The following is a 6766-nucleotide window of genomic DNA, read 5'->3' as shown; positions in this document are numbered from 1 at the left end:
CAGGGAAGCTTCGAGGTGGCCACGAGGGTCAGGGGCGCACCCTACCCCCCTGGGCGCGCCCCCCACCCTCGTGGGCCCCTCGTGGCTCCCCTGACCGACTTCTTTCGCCTATATATATCCATATACCCTAAAACATCGAGGAGCCATATACATCGGGAGTTCCGCCGCCGCAAGCCTCTATAGCCACCAAAAACCAATCGGGACCCTGTTCCAGCACCCTACCGGAGGGGGGATCCCTCACCGGTGGCCATCTTCATCATCCCGGCGCTCTCCATGACGAGGAGGGAGTAGTTCACCCTCGGGGCTGAGGGTATGTACCAGTAGCTATGTGTTTGATCTCTCTCTCTCTCGCGCGCGCGTTCTTGATTTGGCACAATCTTGATGTACCGCGAGCTTTGCTATTATAGTTGGATCTTATGATGTTTCTCCCCCTCTACTCTCTTGTGATGAATTGAGTTTTCCCCTTGAAGTTATCTTGTCGGATTGAGTCTTTAAGGATTTGAGAACACTTGATGTATGTCTTGCCGTGCTTATCTATGGTGACAATTGGATATTCACGTGATCTACTTGACGTATATTTTGGTGATCAACTTGCGGGTTCCGTAACATTGTGAACTTATGCATAGGGGTTGGCACACGTTTTCGTCTTGACTCTCCGGTAGAAACTTTGGGGCACTCTTTGAAGTTCTTTGTGTTGGTTGAATAGAGGAATCTGAGATTGTGTGATGCATGTCGTATAATCATACCCACGGATACTTGAGGTTACATTGGAGTATCTAGGTGACATTAGGGTTTTGGTTGATTTGTGTCTTAAGGTGTTATATTAGTACGGACTCTATGATAGATCGAACGGAAAGAATAGCTTCGTGTTATTTTACTACGGACTCTTGAGTAGATCGATCAGAAAGGATAACTTTGAGGTGGTTTCGTACCCTACAATAATCTCTTCGTTTGTTCTCCGCTATTAGTGACTTTTGGAGTGACTCTTTGTTTCATGTTGAGGGATAGTTATATGATCCAATTATGTTATTATTGTTGAGAGAACTTGCACTAGTGAAACCTAGGCCTTGTTTTCTAGCATTGCAATACCGTTTGTGCTCACTTTATCATTAGTTACCTTGCTGTTTTTACAATTTCAGATTACAAAAACCTTTATCTACCATCCATATTGCACTTGTATCACCATCTTTTCGCCGAACTAGTGCACCTATACAATTTTCCATTGTATTGGGTGTGTTGGGGACACAAGAGACTCTTTGTTATTTGGTTGCAGGGTTGTTTGAGAGAGACCATCTTCATCCTACACCTCCCACGGATTGATAAACCTTAGGTCATCCACTTGAGGGAAATTTGCTACTGTCCTACAAACCTCTGCACTTGGAGGCCCAACAACGTCTACAAGAAGAAGGTTGTGTAGTAGACATCACTAACATCTAGCATTGCTATTGTAAGCGAGTGCATTATGTTCTTTTGCACAATTAATATAGGATGCTTAAAAAATTGGTACATGACAATACAAATATGATGTTTAAAAAAATGCACTTAAAAAAGTACTAGTTTGCTAATTTCTTGGTCATGTACTTCTGTAACTTGGCTTACAAAAAAAATGCACTTACAAAGTATCATTTTGGTCTTTGAATAATTCTTTGTGCTTTTATTGTTCTAGATATGATTAAATAACATTTTGGTCACTTGGGCTTGATTCAGGGGATAAGCAACTCATCTGGCCACTCCCGTCGCTTCTCGACGCCGGCCATGGCGCCTAAGAAGAGGCCGTCTGCAAGAGCTTTTCGCCGTGCTCAAGATCGATGGGAGGAGACTGTCAGCAAATTCTGCAAGGGAGATGCGGAGAAAAGGGCGAACGTAGAGGAGATCTGCAATAGCTTTCCCAGCTTGCAGATGTGCGTCGACCACGCTAGGGGCCTCATCGCCGTGGCTACGGATTATGAGAAGAAGACGATGTTCCCCGGCGGCCGTGTTCCTCCTGTCGCTGTCGCTGCGTTCCTTTGGGCTATGAATGAAGCGGAAAACTCACCAGATCCGCATCAGCGTGCTAGGTGGTACGAGTACCGCTCCCGCCGTCGCGCCCCTCCAGCTCCAGTGGAAGGTATCGTCGACGTCGTGGTCGCCAGACCAGCTGCAGTGAAGCAGGTGATTGTCCACTCTGACAGCGATTGAGAGAGCATTGAAGATGAGGAGGAGGATGAGGATGAGGAGGAGGAGGAGGAGCCAGCTGGTGGTGGAGGTGGAGGACGACGGTGAGCAGGAGCAGCTGGTGGTGGAGGTGGAGGACGACAACGAGGGGGAGGTGGCGCAGCGGCTGCAGCCGCCTGCCGGCGATGACCTGTACATGGTGGCGCCGGGGATCCCGCAGCTCGGCGACATGAGCATGCTAATCAAGGCGGAGACCTACATCTGCGTCGGCATTCACCACTCTGACCGCATCAAGAAGATGAAGGAGATGCAGAAATGAAGAAATGCGGTGAGTGTCAGTTAGACAAGTGTTAGTGTTTATGTTCAGTATGCTGAACCTGTTATGTACTGCAGTTGTTTAAGCATTGTCAAGTTGTTATGTACTAGAAGTGAAGCTGTTATGCAATGAGATGTTGAATTAAGTAGAAATGTTTTCCTCTTTGTTGCATTCCACAAAATTATAGTAGCATAAGAGAGGACACTTCTCTCTATACATATAGTATCTAGCGTCGACCAAGCACGGAGATAAGAGAGGACACTTCTCTCTATTAGCTAGCTAACACAATATGAAACCCCTAAATTAACCCTCCAAAACCCCTAAACCCTCCCTTTCAAAAAGAAACCCCAGCTCCTGCCAGCTGCTGACACGTGGAGGCCTATTGGTCCCGGTTGGTATTACCAACCGGGACTAAAGGTCCTCCTGCCTGGACGCCCCGCTGCGGCCACGTGGAGCCCTTCTGTTCCGGTTCGTAAGTGAACCAGGACTAAAGGGTTTGGGTTTTAGTCCCGACCCTTTAGTCTCGGTTCCTGAACCGGGGCTAAAGGGCCTCTGGAACCGGGCCAAATGGGCCGTTTTCTACTAGTGGAACTCTTGCCGGTTTTATCTTGGGCCACTTCGGGTAGCCCATGACTTATATATAGAAGATTCCAGAAGACTTAGTGTACACGAAAGGATCTAAGCCTTAGGCAGTGTTGTCCATGTTGTGGAGCTGCTCCAACACTCTTCTTCTGGCTGCGGCTTGGAAGAATTTCTTCTGTGAATATTCGAGGTAGGCTTGCTCTGCTCCCATTCGCTGCCTCTCCAAAGGATGACGACGAGTGATGTGGTTGTGAGGTTGAAGAAGATAAATGAGTACATTAGGGCAGGACACTCATGAAGTACAGCTAGCCAAGTGATTTATCACCCTTCTGTACGCAAAAGTGAACTAAGATCAACATCTACTAACCTACTTGTATGTATTAATTGTTTGGGTGTACGTGATAGGCTTATAGACACTATGAAACAACGTGTGCTGGTTTTTATGTCAAGGAAAAACCTTATATAAGTGAAAGGAATATTGTAATTGATCCTCCAAGCAGTGAGTAAGATGTTAATGTTATTTTCTCTTATGAACGTTGGTGTGCAGCTTAGATCGTCTCCAGGCAGCCACTGTTTTTTTTTTTTTTTGAATGAAAACGTAGCTTTCATCTTATATTTCTGTTACAATGTAAAGTGAGAATAACAAGTCCCCGCAAAAAAAAGTGAAAATAACAAGTAATAATAGCATGCACCAAGACGAGTTCAATACAATACATACGCAAGTACGCAACTCTATTTCAATTCAGTTTAGCTTCAATACATAACTTCATAAACTACTGAGTGTCTCGGTGGCCGACGAGATTCGGTAGTCGCACAGAGGACCTCCTATAGGCAACCCGCGCGCCAGAAAACAGTCGAACGTGCACCCCTCCCTCCACCCGCTCCCCTTCGCGCCCATCTGGGCGGGCCCATGTGCATGTTAGGACACCCCCTGTTTTTCTTCTTTTTTTCCTTTTGTTTTTCCCTGTATGTTTTTCGATAATTCAGGATACCAAAAAGTTCTCAAATTTTAAAAAGTTGCAATTTTTTAAAAGAAAAATGTTCATGAATTCTCAAAATGTTAATGATTTTAAAAAATGATCGGAAATTAAAAAAATGTTCATGGTTTAAGAGAATGCTCATGAATTTATAGAAAATGGTCATGAAATTAAAAAATTTAATGAATTTCAGAACATGTTTGTGATTTCAAAAAAAAGTTTGCGAATTTGAAAAAAAATCACTATTTAGGAGAATGTTCACGAATTTGTAAAAAACTATTCATGAATTAAAAAATGTTCAAAATTTAGAAAATGTTCATGTATATGCGAAATGCTCATCATTTCAAAAAAATGTTCATGAATTTGAAAGACATTCGTAAATTTAAAAATAAAAAGGGAGAATGAGAAATGAAAATTGGAGAAAAAAGAAAAGAAAAAAGGAAAACATACAAGAACAAAAGATGAAAAAAAGCAAAGGAAGGGAAAAACCGAAAGTAAAAAAACTACCGGAATTGGGCCGGCCCATACGAACACCCAGCGTGAGGAAGGTACGCGCCAGGTCGCTAGGAGTCGTTGTCACACAGGCTTCAGAGAGGAGATCTCCTTTGTCGCGCGTTCAGCGCCGCCTAAGCAAACCGGCACTCCCTGCAACGCCATGCTGGGCCGGCCCACGAACACACAGCGGCAACGAAAAAACCTTGAAAACTTGTTGCGGCCAGGAATCGAAACCGCACAACTACATTACTGCCCATGCTAGGCACCACTGCCCGTACAAGTGATCGATAATACCGCGAAGTAGTTAAGGACAATTGTCGCTGCTCTGACCTAAAATTTGCAAGTTCACAGATTAAAAAAAATCATGAATTTGTTTTTCAAAATAAAAGGTTCATGTAATCAAAAAAGCTCACGAAAAATTGAAAAAAGTTCACTAGTTTGAGTAAAAAGTTCATAAATTTGAGAAAAGTTCACTGAATTTGTAAAGGTTCACTAATTTCAAAGAAGTTCAAGGATTTTTAAAAGTTCACTTATTGAAGAAGTTCATGAAATATGAAATAGTTCAACAAAAATAGAAAAAAGTTCATTGATTTTCAAAGAGAGATCATACATTGAAAAAGTTCATCGAATTTGAAAAAGGTTCGTCAAAATTCTAAAAATTCATGGATTTTGAAAACAAAAGTTGATCATTTTGGTTCATTAAATTTTAAATTTTAATTGAATTTCAAAATAGTTCATCGAATTCCCAAAGGAGTCATCGATTCGAAGAAAGCGTTCACATATTTGTGAACAATTCATCAAACGACTGAGAAGAAAATAAACATAAAAGAAAAATGAAAAAAGGAAAGAGGAAAAGAACAAATAAAAGAGGAAAAATGTTATAGTTTACCAGATCCGTCTTGGTGGCATGGCCTTCCATGATGGTGGGTGTCGTGGGTTCGATTCTCATACGACGCCCTTTTTTGCGAATTAATAGACAGAACAAAGTGTTAGATGGGCTGGCGCAATTAGAAGCGCCTTCAGGTGCCCCAAACGGACACTGAAGCGCCAAATAGAATCCGCCTGCGAAGAGATCAACCAAGTCCTTCTTCGCTCATCGGCTTGGTGCCTGGGCCTTTGTGCGCTGAACTCCAGGCCTGATAATGACGAGTGGAAAAATAAACGAGATACCGAATCATGACGGCTCCAATATTCCACTCGCTGCGGCAAGTAGTCGCCCGGTACGTGAATATTTACTAAAAGTTCTGAATTTGTTTTTTGAAAAAGGAAAAAAAATGAAGGTCCAAACAATTAAAAAATATGACCAATTTTTTATTGTCTTAAATTGAGACAACATTTCAAATTCTGTTTTTTTGAAAAATTTTGTACTTTTTCAAAAGGCAGGAGCAAAATTTGAAATTACGATCATATTTTTCAAAGAGCGAACACTATTTGAAGCTGTGAATTTTTTTTAAAATCTGATAGAATCTTTAATAAAATTTTTAATTCCAAGGATTTTTCGAACATTTTATGAAACATCAAAATTTCTTTAAACAATCGAATTTTTTTTTAAAAATGTAAACCCATTTTTTGCAATTTTAGAAAAGAACCCCCCCCCCCCCCCCCCCCCCAAAAAAATAAATCTCAAAACCGAAATGAGAAAAACCTTCCTTCTAACACTAAATGGGAGCCCACTTACTCGCTGGCAAATCCCTGTGTGAAAGGACATTTTTTCGCCGTATGCAGCACATAGAATTGGCCCCGGGTCACGGACCTTGGTGCGCAACTGCGGCCCTGGGATGGATTATGGTTCACGGACCTTGGTACCCAACTAAGGCCCTTGGATGGATTATGGGTCACGGACCTTCTTGGTACCCAACTCCGGCCTTGTGGTGGATTATGAAGACACTGCCGTTGGAGGCCTCCTATACGGCGCAGCACGCGCTGCCAAGGAAGCGGGCGAGCACCCTACGCTCCCCTTTTGGGCCGGCCCATGTGAGGCCGGGAAGCCGCCTGTTTTTTTTTCTTTTTGCGGATGTTTCTTTTTTCTTTTTTTCCTTTTCTTCGTTTCTTTTTTCAATAATTCGGGATATCAATAGGTACTAAATTTCAGAAAAGTTGCTAATTTTGAATAAAACGATCATGATTTCAAAAAATATTCTTGATTTCAAAAAAGATGCTTGGTAATTCAAAAATGTTCCATGAATTTGGCAAAAAATGTTCGCAAATTTTAAAAATGTTCATGGATTTTAAACAGTGTTCA

Source organism: Aegilops tauschii, chromosome 7 (assembly GCF_002575655.3).
Source record: "Aegilops tauschii subsp. strangulata cultivar AL8/78 chromosome 7, Aet v6.0, whole genome shotgun sequence".
NCBI classification, from domain to species: Eukaryota; Viridiplantae; Streptophyta; class Magnoliopsida; order Poales; family Poaceae; genus Aegilops; species Aegilops tauschii.
Note: the sequence above shows the minus strand (reverse complement) of the source record.